The 17,787-nt window shown below is 39.2% G+C and overlaps 1 long non-coding RNA gene across 1 annotated transcript in view; it reads left to right on the forward strand.

Moving 5' to 3' along the window:
- Positions 1 to 17,787, forward strand: part of LOC126810584 (uncharacterized) — a 29,219-nt gene that overhangs the window by 6,292 nt on the left and 5,140 nt on the right. Inside the window, exon 2 of the long non-coding RNA XR_007675265.2 lies at positions 10,802 to 10,926. This is a non-coding gene — a long non-coding RNA (uncharacterized LOC126810584). The remainder of the gene's footprint in view (positions 1 to 10,801; positions 10,927 to 17,787) is intronic.

Raw genomic sequence — 17,787 nt, forward strand, 5'->3', positions numbered from 1 at the left:
GACTGATCTTTCCCTCAACCTTCTCTGTGAAGTTTCATTCGGAACTGAATAGATTTCGTATGTGATCAGATATTATATAATTATTCTTGTATTATAGACCGTTTAATTGTGTGTTACCCATGCGTGCTATTCAAAAGGATATAAAATAATCGTTTCGTCACATTGCGGTTAGGGTCCCCGCGATTCTAGTCAGGCCCAGGGCCCCGTCCCGGTTAAGCTGGGCTTTGAGTGAGATTATAGTGCCAACACCTTAATTTGTTTACGTCATAGACTGACCATAGTTCCAGTTTACAAATATGGAATAGGCATACCCCCTACATTGCACTTTGGGGAGGGACTTATTACCAAATATGGAATAGGCATACCCCCTACATTGCACTTTGGGGAGGGACTTATTACCAAATATGGAATAGGCATACCCCCTACATTGCACTTTGGGGAGGGACTTATTACCAAATAGACACATTCCATTCTTGACCATGAAGATGTCATATGACAAATGTGTTTATTAACCTATAGTTCAATTTATGTAGATTTCTACTATTTTAGGTGTTGCCGGAACAAGCATTTATAAACATCTATTAGTCAAGGCCATAATATTATTACACTCTGTGTCGTGTTTTATCTCTCCTATCAGTAATACTCACACATCCTGGTTCTCCATTACTGTAATCAACACCGCCAATCCGGTTTCGTTTTTTATGGGGTTTAACGTCCACTCGACACAAACTAGGTCATTTCGGGACTAACATATGGATTAATTTTATTTCAATAATTCGTTTGCGCGTAGGGTCTTTAGCAGTGGGAGGAAACCGGAGGACCTGGAGAAAACCCACGAGGTTGGACAGGCGACCCTACTTCTTGTCACGTACAACCGGGAAATCGCAACCACGCCAGTTGACTCAATGACAGGCCTTATGGTACAGCGTGCAGGTTCTAGCCATTCGGCCATCCAACCCCCCTACTACACTAGGATCTGGAAGAGTTGTTATATATCCCGCGTTCTGGATGATGTGAGGGATTATCCAATGTTGCGGCGAGTTCATGGCGTGAGGTGCACGAATGACTGAGATATTAAACGGGTCAGACCACCACACGCCTTATATTCGGTTAATGTTAAATTGGATAATCGAGACTTCAATTAATATCGTAGTAATTATACTTGACAATCCAGACTGTTTAGGCTAAATCTTGTTAAACTTCATAAAAGGCAAAACAGACTTTTGGACGAGAATGATTGATGCGAACAGATCAACGAGTGGGTTTAATTACAACTTCAAAATGATGTTTAATACGAATCATAATTACCAGTACAACAACTGACTTAAACTTTTTAGCCAAATTAAGGTCAAATAAATACGATGGATTTGTATTTGTCCGGGAGGCCATTTCAGAAGGGCCTTGGTTCGATGTAACTCCGATCGTTTTTACCTGAAATTGATTATACCACAGAAAGCTTATACAATTTGCTACCAGATGGCGCCATTAACTGAGGTTCGTTGAAAAGCTTACGGCTGGCCCCCGGATCCATTCACTTAATTTGATATTTGTTTATTTGGTGCAATGTCTATTTTCTGTCTTGTCCGCAGGTTTATGTTGTAGATTTTTGTTTTACGTGTAGTGCGGTCCTCCTGCACTTACTAATAGATCGTTCTTCCCCGGGGCTCTTCATTTGTGAACTATTATAGCAAGAACGGTCAGCTCTTTATCTATTTTTGAAGTATTACAGCAAGAACTGCCAGTTCGTTTATTGAAATCGTGTATAATATACACCCTTGAAGTAATAATTCATAACAACCATCCCGGCTTCACTCCCGGAGTTAGCCGAGAAGATTCCTCCTGATTTTTGAGCGACAGTTTAAACATGGCTTAAGACTACAAATAAATTTCTCACGACCTTGTTTTCAGAAATTTGAGTAACCGATCCTATTATAAGATTTTATTGTCGTAGAAATCAACAAAGTGGATTATTTACATTATAAACAGTTTTCAGTTACACTATCATCTTTATATACACCCTTGAAGTAATAATTCATAACAACCATCCCGGCTTCACTCCCGGAGTTAGCCGAGAAGATTCCTCCTGATTTTTGAGCGACAGTTTAAACATGGCTTAAGACTACAAATAAATTTCTCACGACCTTGTTTTCAGAAATTTGAGTAACCGATCCTATTATAAGATTTTATTGTCGTAGAAATCAACAAAGTGGATTATTTACATTATAAACAGTTTTCAGTTACACTATCATCTTTATAGACACAGTACTCATAGGGCTTAGTCTATTTGTTAAGGCCAGCTCAATTTTTGTCAAGGTCGCTGAGTTGTAAATGTTAGGGTTGGGATTAGCGGTAGCCCTGTTTACATCTCGTGATCTATGACGAAAAATTGAGCTGGCCTTGTCATTTAGCACTATTCGTATTTATAGCCATTTATGTTCGAATTTTGATATCTTCCTAATTTCTTAATACTCAATGTAACATTATTATAAACAGTTCTCAGTTACTCTATTATCTTTATAGGGGGGTTGGAAGGCTGAATGGTTAGCGTGCGCGCGCTGTATCATAAAGTCTGCCATTGAGTCGACTGGCGTGGTTTCGAATCCCCGGTTGTACGTGACAAGGAGTAGGGTCGCCTGTCCAACCTCGTGGGTTTTCTCCGGGTCCTCCGGTTTCCTCCCACTGCTAAAGACCCCTACGCGCAAGCGAATTATTGAAATAAAATTAAACCATATGTTAGTCCCGAAATGACCTAGTTTGTGTCGAGTGGACGTTAAACCCCATTTCTCTCTCTATTATCTTTATAGACATTGTATACATCCTTGTTGTTCTTCTTAGTGTTTAACGTCCGCTTCCATCGAAGGTGATATCGCAGACAAGTCTTATTTTTTATTATCTTTCCTGTGGGAGGAAACCGGAGATCCTGGAGTAAAACCCACGAGGTTGAGAATGCGCCCCCTATCTCCAAGTCACATACGCTCACTCCAGGGATCAAAACCACAGCCGCAAGCCAGAGGTGACCGGCCAGCTAGAGGTCGAAGCGCAGCACTCTAGACCACTAGGCCATCCCCCATCCACCCCCCCCCCCCCCCAGGTATCTTCCTAATCTTTCAAGTTTCTTTATACTAAATGTAATGACGTATATTACGCCCCGTCCCTCTAATTGACAGCATAAAATAATTACTAATTATTCTGCTTCTTTGAAACACGTAAACCAGCCCTCAAGTTCACAAAACATTCTCAGACTTATTTTAACTAAAATATAGCCCTTTATAAAACTTTTGTTGTTTTAATGTATCAAATACATCAATAAGAAACTATGTGCAAAGTTTTGTGTTTCTGGATCAAAGATATTTCTCATAAACAGTTTGAGAATGCTTTGTGAACTCGGGGCCGTATCCGTGGCGTACGCGTCAGCGAACCCTTGGAAATGGAATTCAATATAAGAGTAGGCTGTTCGGGCATAATTTTCTTCATAGCATAGTCAGTCTTCATTAGCCAAGACGAAGCAGAACAGTAGGATGTTAAACTCCATTTCATTTCTTTTTATTCTGTACCAGGAGGTATAAGGCTCACTCCCTGTGTTGTCCTAGAAAGTTCCTGTGTATATTCCTGCTTGATTTCCCCTCTTCAGTGATGCAGGACGGAAGAAACAGTGTCTAGTCGTTCGGATGGGTTAAAAAACGAGATCCCCATGTACACACGTATTAAATCAATGAAATGAAATGGTGTTTAACGTCCTACTGTTCTGCTCCGACTGGGCTAATAAAGACGGGCATACGCCATACAGTGTGGTATGAGGGAAATCTTGCCCGGGCAGCGGCACTATGGCCTACTCTAATATCGAATTCTAACTGCCAAGGGATATTTTACGTGCACGCCAATGTATACACGGGACCCCGGGTTTTCGTCCTATCCGAACGACTACACAGCTGTCCTTGTCACGATATGTTAATCTCAAAATTTTGACGAAACATTGCTAGATTATATTTGTCAATACGATTACGCCAATATTTTTTCCTATAATTTTCCGAGAAATAAAACGGGGTCAGGGCACCATTCGAACGACTAGACGTTGTTTCTTGTCAGGCCCCCCCCCCCCCCGTTCACTGTCATTGAGTCAACTGGCGTGGTTTCGAATCCCCGGTTGTACGTGACAAGGATTATGGTCGCCTGTCCAACCTCGTGGGTTTTCTCCGGATCCTCCGGTTTCCTCCCACTGCTAAAGACCCCTACGCGCAAGCGAATTATGTAAATAAAATTAAACCATATGTTAGTCCCGAAATGACCTAGTTTGTGTCGAGTGGACGTTAAACCCCATTTCTCTCTCTCTCTTCCTCAGTTCTACACCACCGACAAGGGGAAATATGGGTGGAAAATTCCGAGGAACTTTCTCCAAACGTTTTTCAAAATAAAAAAGATTTTTCATAAAATTCATCAGGATGTAAATACACGCGTCTGTATTACAGATAGGCTAAATCTATTTGTTAAGGCCGGCTCAAGTTTTGTCAAGGTTGCTGAGATGTAAATAAGGTTAGGGCACGTGATTGTGTTGGTGAGATTGTAGGTTAGGATTAGGGTAAGCATTGGGGCTACCCTTTTTACACCTCGTGACCTATGACGAAAAATTGAGCTGGTCTTGTCATTTAGCACTAACCATTAGAGATATGTATCTACTTAGCTGTGGTAGGAAGGAAACGTCATAGGTGAATGGTCACAGGTCAAGTGGATATTGGGGAGATAACGGGATAAACATAATGAGAGTGTATGATGAGCAGTTTTCTAGACGGGTCATTTTGACACGAACAACCTACTTTGTCAATACAATGTCTATTTCAATCTGTTTGTTCCATGTGATGATATTGAAGGCCTACTCACACTTTGATGCTGTTATTGTTATGCGATCTTTATCTTAGGGCCTGGTCACATCACATTTTCTATTATTGTTATACGATCTTTATCTTAGGATCTGGTCACATCAAGATACTATATTACCGTTATACGATCTTTATCTTAGGATCTGTCTGGTCACATCAAGATACTATATTACCGTTATACGATCTTTATCTTAGGATCTGGTCACATCAAGATACTATATTACCGTTATACGATCTTTATCTAAGGGCCTGGTCACATCAATTTTCTATTATTGTCGTGCGATCTTTATTTAAGGTTCTGGTCATATGAAGTTTCTATTGCCGTTATCTTTATAGGAGGAAGACCTGGATATATAAAGCGTCTATTATCTAAAGGCCTGGTCACATCAAGATTTTATTATCTTTATACGATCTTTATCTAAAGGCCTGCTTACACCAGTATTCTATTATCCTTAGATGATCTCCATCTAAAGGCCTGCACACACCAAGATGCTATCATCCTATATTTGTGTAAAGGCCTACACACAGAAAGATTATATTATTGTTACATCATCGTTATCTAAAGGCCTGGTTACATAATGCTGTTATTATTGTTACCGTATCTAAAGCCCTGGTCACACCAAACGTCTATTATCTGTATCTAAAACCCTGTACACAAAAAGCTTCTATTATTGTCATAGGATTTTCATCTACGGGTCTGAACTGTGTTTTGTTGGTAAAGAGCGAGAGAGATGGGGTTTAACGTCCACTTGACACAGACTAGCTTATTCTGTTGTAAATCACGTGCACGTGATAAACGCCGGGACCACCCGATACCCCATATACCCGAAGCAATGACCCGATAAATCCCCCTCTGGTCATTGCTGGATTGACTTCTGATACTTGAGCTTTTGAGGTAGTGTGTTTATTCTTCCCGTTCAATCAAATCTCAACTAAGTACAGCAACATGACAGCCTTTCGTGTAATATGGGGTCTTTCCTAAAATTTGGACAGTGATTTAAGGTATTGATAGCCTCGTTTGTCACGGAATTAGTTTTTCTGCAATAATCTGCCATGTGTTGATTAATTGGACGTAATAAATTTCGTGAGTCATGACGTAACGTTATGTAAACATATCTGGAGCTCTGTTACGCAGTTAGCTATTAGTTGTTAATCGGATTATTGACCAGTCATAATATGGAACAGAAATTTGCCTTCGTTGCAGCAGTGTTGAGTGATGATCATCAAATAAACTGTGCACTAAAAATCATTGTTTTTGGTTTTACCAAGCGCATTCTCACTTTAGATGTTACATCCCACGGCTAAAGACCCCTACGCGCAAGCGAATTATGGAAATAAAATTGAACCAATATGTTAGTCCCGAAGTGACCTAGTTTGTGTCCAGTGGACGTTAAATCCCCCCTTTCTCTCTCTCCCCCCCCCCCTCTCTCTCTCTCCCCACCCCGCAAGATTTTCAAAACTATTTATCAAATCTACTTGATTAACTTTACTCATGGATACACTTAACCTTTAACCTAGGTGTTAATTAGTATTTGTAGAAGCGCCACGGTGGCTAGGTGGGTAAGGCGCTGGCTCGCTAGCCTGGAGGTCGGGTGTTCGATCCCTGCATTGGCCGAGAAAGTTCATCCCGATTTTCCGACGTGGTTTCCCCTTGTCAGTGATGCAGGACGAATGGCCTGACAAGGACAGCTGTCTAGTCCTTCGGATGAGACGAAAAACCGAGTTCCCGTGTAAACTTTGGAATGCACGTAAAAGATCCCTTTGCAGTTGGAATTCGATATAAGAGTAGGCGATAGTGCCGCTGCCCGGGCAAAATTTCCCTCATAGCTCACTGTATGGCGTATGCCCGTCTTCATTAGCCCAGTATAGGAGCAGAACAGTCGGACGTTAAACCCCATTTCATTTCAGTATTTGTAGAATAACCCCCTTTGATCTTGTTGTTGTCCTGTATGATTTCCTGAATTGTTGTTGTAGTCTTTCTGTATAATATACTATTCAAAAAAAGTAGGGGATATTTGATTTTGGGGGCATAATACTAAAATATGCAAATGACTACGAAAATAGTCACTATAGAACCTAACAGAAGAAACATTTCCAGTTACATGTGACGCCCAGACGCACCAATAGCTACCGCATGGAATGCAGGTGATGCTTGGGATCATCATGGGGGTCCAACCCAAGATTTGCACGACTCTGACTTTGAATGTTACAGTCATTGTGGCATTGAATTCCAGGGTGGAAACATCAGTTTAATTGTTTTAGTGACCAGAAAACAAATTTTGATATGCGTCGGCTTACCCAAAATGAAAGGTTACGTGCCCTTGGCATGCTACAGATCGGCACAACACAGGCGGTTGTGGCGCGGACGATGAATGTTTCTCAGTCTGTCATAAGCAGGCTATGGTCCAGATACCGTGATACACAATCTGTACAGGACAGACCACGCTCAGGTCGACCAAGGGCGACAACTCAAGCCCAGGATCGATTTATCCGTACCTTGGCCTTGAGAAATCGTGTCATCACAGCAAATCAGATCAGCGCTCGTCTTCAAACAGACACTGGTGTGAGAGTGAGTGGCCAGACGATTCGGAATCGACTGCATAGGGGTCACCTTCGCGCCCAACGTCCTCGCGTGATCCCTTGTTTGAGAGATCATCACATTCAGGCAAGACGTCGTTGGTGTAGGGATCGTCAACACTGGGATAATTGACGCTGGAGCAATGTGATGTTTTCAGATGAGTCAAGGTTCACTGTTGATTTTTTGGACAGACGTAGGAGGGTGTGGCGTCGTCGAAACGAGCGCTTCCAAGACGTTAACGTCATCAGACATGATCGATTTGGGGGTGGTTCTGTTATGGTGTGGGGAGGCATCACTGTTGCTGGAAGAACGGCTTTACATGTTGTTGCAGGGCGTGTTACAGGCCAGTACTACCGGGACAACATCTTGGCAGTCCATGTTGTGCCGTTCGCACGACGTCATGGCCGCCGTTTCATCTTCCAGGATGACAACGCAAGATGTCACAGGGCCAGGATCGTTACAGGTTACCTCCAACAACAGAACATCACCACATTACCTTGGCCAGCACTGAGTCCCGACCTCTCCCCCATCAAGCATGTGTGGGACATGCTTGGACAGAGGTTACGTCAACGTCAACAACGTCCTGCCAATGTCCAAGAACTTGCTGCTGCGTTGCAACAGGAATGGGACAATCTGGACCAAAATGACCTTAGACGTCTCATTAGGAGTATGCCACGTCGGATCAATGCTTGTTTGGCAAACAGAGGAGGATTTACCCGTTACTGACTTGGTTGTGATGCTGTGGTAACTTTGCTGTTTGACCCCGGGTATCATTTTACCCTTATAATGGTCAGTCTGTGCCTTACTTAGTCTAACGATCATTTGGAATAAATCGATGAATGTGAGCTTCATTTCATTTTGTCATTTGTTTCTTCGTCAGTTTCATTAGGTGACTTTAATAACACTTAAAAATCAAATATCCCCTACTTTTTTTGAATAGTATATATTGATCTCATAATTCTTGTATTACTGTATTAGCTTGATAACGTTGAGAGAATACTCTTCGAAACGTCGCCCAAATACCTATGCAGGTTGTGATATGATAAATAGTCATGGACACTTGACATGCTTTGAGAGTATGTTCACAGATGAACTTATCGCCTCAACAGAACCACTAAGCTACACATGCGACACGCAATAGCACCATACACGTGGTAGAGGTTCATTGTCAAATTTGACACTTCAGGGAAGGGTTGATGAAAACTGCCGCGTGCTGGTTTATCTATTCATGTTTGCTTTCCTATCGGTTCTTGCATAAGATTTACTGTTTAGCATATCTTTGCTTTAGTGTGTTTCGTTTAATTTGATCGGGAGACGTGTTCGTCGACGTCAACGGACAACAATGCACGAATGGGCCGTGTGCACTGCGAGAGGAGTGGGTTAGATTGCCACAAATCGTGATTGGACGGTTGATTCGGAGCATGCCACGACGAATTGCTGAATGTCTATGGATTGTTGGAGCAATTACTCATTATTAAGACAAAAATCAAAAACGTCCATTTTCACTTTTGACGGTGTATCTCTTTGAGAGTGAAATGGGGCCGTCAGATAAGCCGTCCATATGAACTGTTTATCTTCATGTGTAGGCAATTGGCCTGTTATTAACATACACTGGTTACCTCTAATAAAAACAGCAGTGCATTTCCGCAGTTTCGTATGCTTTCTGAATATCCCCTACTTTTAATACGTCCACATTGAAATGTGGTCGTATATTGTCGTCGCCCCGTCCGTCCGTCTGTCGGTCCGTCCGTCGTCCACAATTTCTTGTGAACACTCTACAGACTACATTTATCATCTGATACTTTTAAAATTGATATATGTTGTTTGCATTAGTGAGATGAAGAAGCCTATTTGATTTCAATGACTTCCATTATTTTCTTCTGGAGTTATGGCCCTTGTTTCACTTTGTTGCACCTTGTGAACGTTCTAACGACAAAAGTTATCAACCGATCTGTATGAAATTTATATGCATCATTTTTATTAGTAAAAAAAAGAAGCCTATTGAATTTCAACAATTTCCGTTAATTAGGCTGTGAGTTATTTCCCTTGTTTCACTTTGTTGTACCTTGTGAATGCTCTAACGACAAAAGTTATTATCCGATTTGTATGAAATTTATATGCATCATTTAAATTAATAACACAAACAAGCCTATTGAATTTCAGCAATTTCCGTTAATTACGCCGTGAGTTATGGCACTTGTTTCACTTTGTTGAATCTTGCGAACGCTCTAATGACAACAGTTATCATCCGATCTGTTTGAAATTGATAAGCATCATTTAAATTAGTGAAACGAAGAAGCCTATTGTTAGCCTTTCTGTTAATTACTCCGTGAGTTATAGCCCTTGTTTCACTTTGTTGTACCTTGTGAATGCTCTAACGACAAAAGTTATTATCCCGTCTATAAGAAATTTATATGCGTCATTTAAATTAGTAAAACAGAGAAGCTTATTGAATTTCAGCAATTTCCGTTAATTACATCTAGAGTTATGACCCTTGTTTCACTTTGTTGAATCTTGTGAACGCTCTAATGACAACAGTTATCATCCGATCTGTTTGAAATTGATATGCATCATTTAGATTAGTGCAACGAAGAAGCCTATTGAATTTCAGTAATTTCCGTTTATTACGCCGTGAGTTATGGCCCTTGTTTCACTTTGTTGTACCTTGTGAATTCTTTAACGACAAAAGTTATTATCCAATCTGTATGGAATTTATATGTATCGTTTAAATTAGTAAAACGAACAAGCCTATTTAGTTTCAGCAAATTTCCGTTAATTACATCTAGAGTTATGTCCCTTGTTTCACTTTGTTGAATCTTGTGAACGCTTGAACGACAAAAGTTATCACCCAATCTGTATGAAATTCATATGCATCATTTAAATTAGTGAAATGAAGAAGCCTATTGAATGTCAGCATTTTCCATCAATTACTTCTAGAGTTATGGCCCTTGTTTTACTTTGTTGAACCTTGTGAACGTTCGAATGACAAAAGTTATCATCCGGTCTGTATGGAATTTATATGCATCATTTGAATTAGTAAAACGAAAAAGCCTGTCGAATTTCAACAATTTCTGGAGATTACTTCCAGAGTTCTAGCCCTTGTTTTAGTTTTTAGAACCTTGTGAACCCTCAAACGACGAAAATTATAATGTCATCTGTATGAAATTGTCTATTAAATGCACCTAATTACCTGCAAAAGAATAAATATGCGACAACCCTTGTCGACTTGCCGGAAGATTTAGCTGCTGTGGGAAAATGTTTTGTTGCCTGGCAACCTATCTTATATTCCTTTATCCCCTTCCCCTTTAAGTCCGGTTGTTAATATTTTGCTATTCATTTCTTGTTTTAGTGAAAAAAGAAGAGGAAAACACAGCGCCATCAATGGTTTATGTGAAACGTCCACGTGAATATGATGAAATAGAGTTAAAAGATAAAGATGGAAACCATGAAAACCATGACAATAACATGACATCGGTAATTATTGTAACATATTATTTCATGTCTATTATACAACCTATACGTCCCCTGGAGGTCTCTTTCTCGCGCTAACCTGGGGGTCTCCCCCTGTAACAGGACACCTCGTTACGCAGGCAGCCAAACACAAATGAACAGAGGTGTGATGCTCTGCGCAATCTTCTGGGATTAAGTCGCAAGTCTTTTACTAAATGTGTACAGGAATAATCAACAAATTCAACACACAAGTTTTAGGGTTCAATGAATTATCTTTATATCATCATTTAATTGACAGACAATTCTAAGTTGATTATATGATGAATATCAAGTTGAATATACACACACATACACATATGTGAAAACTGAAATAACAAAAGTTAACAGAATTACTAAACGGTACTAATTGATATACGATAATAACTATAGCACAACGTACAAACTACGTAATATTGTTAGCTAGGAAACAGCGTTTGACAGTGCCTGCATGACAGCTAATACAATACACAAGATTTCAAACCCAAAACGCAATTATACATATCAAATAAGAATACTGACATATACTTAGTTATGTGATGGACATATTAACTGATAATTACAACCAAAAATATATGTTTATAACACAATACCTTTTTGACTTCACCCCTTTCCGCAACGCACAAATTTGGCTGCCATGCTTGATCCCAGACGAAAGACCACGATTTATAGGAGTAACTAATAAAGTACACATACAAATTCGAACCAAATATTTATAATCATAATTTGATTAACTGAATAATTATGTACGTATTTAATATTTACTCTAATATATAGAATATACTAATAAACATATCTATACTTCGGATATAAAATATAATTAGGAAACCGTAGAATGTAAACAATTGATGCTCCCAATAGATACCCCTCTAGGAAGTCATACGGTCTATACTTGACTATGCATTCATTCAATCGCAACACTACGGCAAGACGACAATTGTTACATGGCTCCTCAAAATTAGTATGCTAATTTTCAACAAAAAACATAACAACCTAACTATTACATATTCAATATTTCAACGAACTTAATAAAGAGAGTTCTAATTTTAAAAAGACAGTTCAGTTGGCTCCTTGGCGGGGATTTCCCTGGTCTTCAAGTCCAAGAAGTAAAACTAATTTCTGTACTGGACGTTCTAAATATACAGGCGGAATTACACATTTTCCATCAGAATTTAAATATTTAAATACGACTTCTACAAAGTTCTTGGAGTATCTGTTTTCCTAATAGTAAAAACGGCGCAATAAAACCTAATGGATCATATATAGAACATACTGTGGAAAGTATTCCACGTCTAGTCAATGGCTTGTCATTTAAAGTTATATGAAATTGAAAACAGTCCGACTCAATACACCATTGTATACCTAATACACGTTCCATCGGAAGTTCATCATTGAATAAATCGAGATCTCGTATCTCCTTAGCTCGGTCTTCTGGATCTATTGAATTAACAACTGTTTTAGAATTTGATACAAACTTATGTAATCGGAGTCCGCACTTAGCTAACAAGTTTCTACTTCCATCTATTAGATTCATCGCTTCTCTTTCAGTAGGAAGAGACTTTAAACCATCATCTACGTAGAAATCTCGTTTCAAAAAATCTGTTACTTCAGAACCGAATTCCTCTTTGTTATCGATAGCAGCCTGTTTCATACCAAAGTTTGTGCAACCAGGTGATGACCCAGCACCAAATAAGTGTACTGTCATCCTTAAATCCGTAGGCTCTTCCTCATCATTGATGTTCTGTATTTACACAAACTGATAGAACATCTGTTCTATGTCGCAAATCACAGCTATGGACTCTTTTCTAAATCTACAGAGAACACCAGTTAGCGTGTTAGTAAGATCTGGGCCTTTAAGAAGATGGTCGTTTATTGACTGTTCTTTAAATCTGGCATTGCAATCAAATACTACACGTATTTTGTTAGGCTTCTTCGGGTGGTAAACCGCGTGGTGAGGGATATACCATACTCTACCGATATCTTGATGAAGTTCATCCGCAGGAACTTTTTCTGCATATCCTTTACTTATAATATCTGACATAAACTGACGATAATCATGTCGATAATTTTCATCCTTCTTAAATGTATTACGCAATGGTAAAAGTCTTTGTAACGCATGAGTTCGGTTGTTAGGAAGTGTAGGTTCCCTATCTCTAAATGGCAAGGGCATCTCATAGTGATTATCAGATGTTAAATGTATACTTTCTGACATTTTATTCAAAAACTGTTTATCTTCACGTGATTATGTTTGATTACTGCAAGAGTGGAGATCACTAAAGTCAGTTTCTAAAATCTTGAGAATATTAAAAGGGCTTACGATTTCTTTAACTTGAGTTTTAAATGAAATAAACGCATGTCGTGTTCGAATGTTTTGATCGGAGACTTCTCTAATCGAATGAAGTGGTTGAACATTACTCTCAGTTTTATGACTACAAAACATAAACTCATCGCATTTAAGTTCATTATTTATGTCTGGATCAACATTACCAATAATTCCCCATCCAAGATCTGTCTTCTGACCAAAGGGTTCATTCAATACAGGGGGGATAACTTCACGAGGTAATAACGCACAGGAACAATTATAACCAATAAGCAAACCAATCTCACAAGAGTTCAGTGACATTAATTCATTCGCAATTGTTTCAAGGTGAGGCCACCTATTTGCTATTTCAGGTGTAGGGATATGAGAACGATTAGCAGGTATTTCGTTTCTTGTATACGCAGTTGACAAAGGAATTCTAATGTCACAGTTATGTCCTCTGATAATTAAACCAGTTATTTTACGACTATCTACTCGCATATCTTTTGCAAACATTGTTGATAATGATAACTGTATTTGTGTCCATCGATACCTAACCGATCGCAAGTCGTATCTGAAATGAAACTAGAGTCTGAGTATCTAAAAGGGCATATACAAGTCATTCTAATTCTGGATTTGACATATGGGAAATCCACACAGGAAGAATCATCGAACAATGATTTGATTTATCGCTAATGTCCAACTTACAATTATGACTTGTAGTTGCAGGCCTTTCTGATGTATCAGTTCTTCCATGCACATCACCGTGTAAAGCTGTTGGATGATACATGTTACATATATCGCATGTTTTTCTTCTACGACAAAACTTGTAATAATGTCCAGGATTTAAGCAACTAAAACATAATTTGTTGTTTCTTAGAAAGTCTTTTCTATCATCAATTCTTTTCTTCAGAAAAACAGAACATCTATCCAAAATGTGTGGATCTTTACAGAAGAAACAAACAGGTTGCCTTGGCGCATTTTCATAAACTTTCGACCTTGAGGGTATATAGTTTTCTGACGAGTTTGTTGCAAATGAACCAACATTTCCAGGAGGTCTCCTAAAATGTGACTTATCTGATGACCAGCTTGATTTATTATTGTACCTTAACGAATCTGGTTGATTCAACTCCTTTCCAGGTTGTTGTAAAGACGTTACAGGATCGCAAGCAATGTTTGATTCTTTATCAATAAATTTCGCAAATTCAACAAAGGGAGGGAATGTCATTCTCTCAATTCTCCAGTCATGGACAATACGTGCCCATCGTGATACTAAATAATCAGGAAGTTTCTTAAGTAATTTCTTATTTTCCCTATCATCGTTCAAAACACATACTTCTAGTAGTCCGCATCGCTACTTCACACTGACGCAAAAAATCAGAAAATTTCTGCAAACCTATTCCATCTCTGTAATGAATTTTAGGCCAAGCATCAAGTTTATCGTGAAACGCATTGGCAATGACAAATGAATTACCAAATCTATCATCAAGAAGTTTCTTGGCTTCATCGTACGCATCTTCTGTCGACAACAGGAAATAATTCTCAACGCACTCTCTCGCAGATCCACTTAAATAACGCTTATGATAATACATTCGTTCTGAAACAGGAATGTCTTTCTGGTCTATCAAAGTTTGAAACGCGCTTTTCCAACTTGGGTATTTTAACAGGTCTCCAGAGAATGTACCAGGCTCAGGAGGGGGTAAACGACTGAAACTCGCATGTTCCGCAAAAACTTGTGCTACTCTGACTAACGGATCATCTTCATTAGTTGACCTTGTAGGAATGTAATAAGCTGGCTTTGTTGACATTACAGGATTCGGTTGTTGACTTGAATAAACTGTTGAACAGGTTTCTTGAGAACGCAACGCATAAGGGTTAATTTGAGGTGTTGAAGGGGTATAAAGAGGATGAGACACAGAATGACTAAGTTCAACGCTACAGGATGACGCAAACGCAGAATTATTAACTCCTGTATCATAAACTCTCGCAAACGCAAAGTTATTATCTTCAACACAAGTTACAGGTGAACAATTATTCTTGTCAGTATCTCTATCTAACGCAGACGCACGTTTTGTATGTTCAATATCGCTGGAGGTCGCACGCACCAAGTCATGTTGAGCTTCGCAGACAGGTGTTGACGCAAAATTAGTAGGTCTGTTATCGCAATTTGTCGCAGTGGTAGCACTTGGAGTTACAGGTAGATTTGATGAGTTATTCAATTTGACCGGTTCAGGCTCAGAATTGTGCAAAGTGTTCACATAATCTTGAACGTATTCAGTTTTATCTGCAGACAATGCAGAATCAATGACACGACTTGATCTATCATTCTCATGTTGTATCTTCGCAATAGCATCTAACTTGGCTTCAGCAATTTCAATATCTCTAATTGTTTCTAAACGGTTTAATTCTGACTGTTTCTGATTCAATTCAATTTGTTTTTGAGAAAGTACATCAATAAATTTCAACTTTGACTTTAACGCAGCAGCCTCCGCAGCAAGATCTATCTTCTTAGAATAACTTGATGAACTTGACGCAAAACTTCTTGTTCTATACGAAGAACTTGACTTTGATTTTGATTGGCTGTGTGATCTTCTACTTGAATGACTTGACTCCATCGCAAAAATCTTTTCTGTACCGCAATATACGCAAATTAGGAGAAACAGCAACAAGTTTACACACAGGGCTAGATTCAAAGAGTTCGCAAAATAAATAGGCTTATATATTGGCCTACGCACGCAAATGTTTTACAATAAAATGTTCGCACAAAAAATACCATCACTCGCAAAGATGTGAATAAAGTTTTCACTGTAACAGCACACCTCGTTACGCAGGCAGCCAAACACAAATGAACAGAGGTGTGATGCTCTGCCCAATCTTCTGGGATTAAGTCGCAAATCTTTTACTAAATGTGTACAGGAATAATCAACAAATTCAACATACAAGTTTTAGGGTTCAATGAATTATCTTTATATCATCATTTAATTGACAGACAATTCTAAGTTGAATATCAAGTTGAATATACACACACATACACATATGTGAAAACTGAAATAACAAAAGTTAACAGAATTACTAAACGGTACTAATTGATATACGATATTAACTATAGCACAACGTACAAACTACGTAATATTGTTAGCTAGGAAACGGCATTTGACAGTGCCTGCATGACAGCTAATACAATACACAAGATTTCAAACCCAAAACGCAATTATAACATATCAAATAAGAATACTGACATATACTTAGTTATGTGATGGACATATTAACTGATAATTACAACCAAAAATATATGTTTATAACACAATACCTTTTTGACTTCACCCCTTTCCGCAACGCACAAATTTGGCTGCCATGCTTGATCCCAGACGAAAGACCACGATTTATAGGAGTAACTAATAAAGTACACATACAAATTCGAACCAAATATTTATAATCATAATTTGATTAACTGAACAATTATGTACGTATTTAATATTTACTCTAATATATAGAATATACTAATAAACATATCTATACTTCGGATATAAAATATAATTAGGAAACCATAGAATGTAAACAATTGATGCTCCCAATAGATACCCCTCTAGGAAGTCATACGGTCTATACTTGACTATGCATTCATTCAATCGCAACACTACGGCAAGACGACAATTGTTACATCCCCTCTCTCTGTCTCCCCACCCCTGTCTCCGTCTGTCTCTCTGTCTCTGTCTGTCTCTCGCTAAACTGGAGGTCCCCCTCTCTCTCTATGCCCCCCCCCACCTCTCTCTCTCTCTCTCGCTAACCTGGAGGCCACGTGTTCGATCCCTGAGTTGACGGGACGAAAAACCGAGGTCCCGTGCACAAATTGCTGTGCAAGTAATAGAACCCATGGCAGTTGGAATTCGATATAAGCATAGGACATGCTGTCCCGGCAAAATTTCCTTCATAGCACACTGTATGGCGTATGCCCGTATTTATTAGCCCAGTCGGACGTTAAACCCCATTTCTTGTCTGCCTTCATAATATGTTGTCGTTTTTACTGAGGCTCCCTAATTTAGAGGTCCTATAAAAAAATAACACTTTTTATGAGAAAAGTGTGACGGTTGTGTGCTTTATCCTTTATCGTCAGATGGTGGGACGGGATGGGCACTCAAAGCGCGAGATAATGATATAGACATATGTGATATCACAATTAATGTCATCGTATTAATTTATAATAACAATTTTTGGTGTTTGATTTCTCTGTTTAAAAAGCTCAGTGTGTATGTATATAGGCCAAAATCACGATAGAGACCATGTATTTCTCAAAAATTCCTGGATCCGCCCCTGTTCGGTGTAGCATCTGGTTGTATGGGACAAAAATCTTGAGTCCCGTAAACATGTTGGTACCCACATAAAGGACACTTAACAGTTGGATTTTAATTGTTGTTCGAGTCTCGAGCAACATTGGAGGGGGGGGGGACGAATGGTTAGCACGTGCGCGCTGTATCATAAGGTCTGTCAATGGGTCAACTGGCGTGGTTTCGATTCCCCGGTTGTTCGTGGCAAGGAGTAGGGTCGCCTGT

Source organism: Patella vulgata, chromosome 1 (genome assembly GCF_932274485.2).
Source record: "Patella vulgata chromosome 1, xgPatVulg1.2, whole genome shotgun sequence".
Lineage (NCBI taxonomy): Eukaryota > Metazoa > Mollusca > Gastropoda > Patellidae > Patella > Patella vulgata.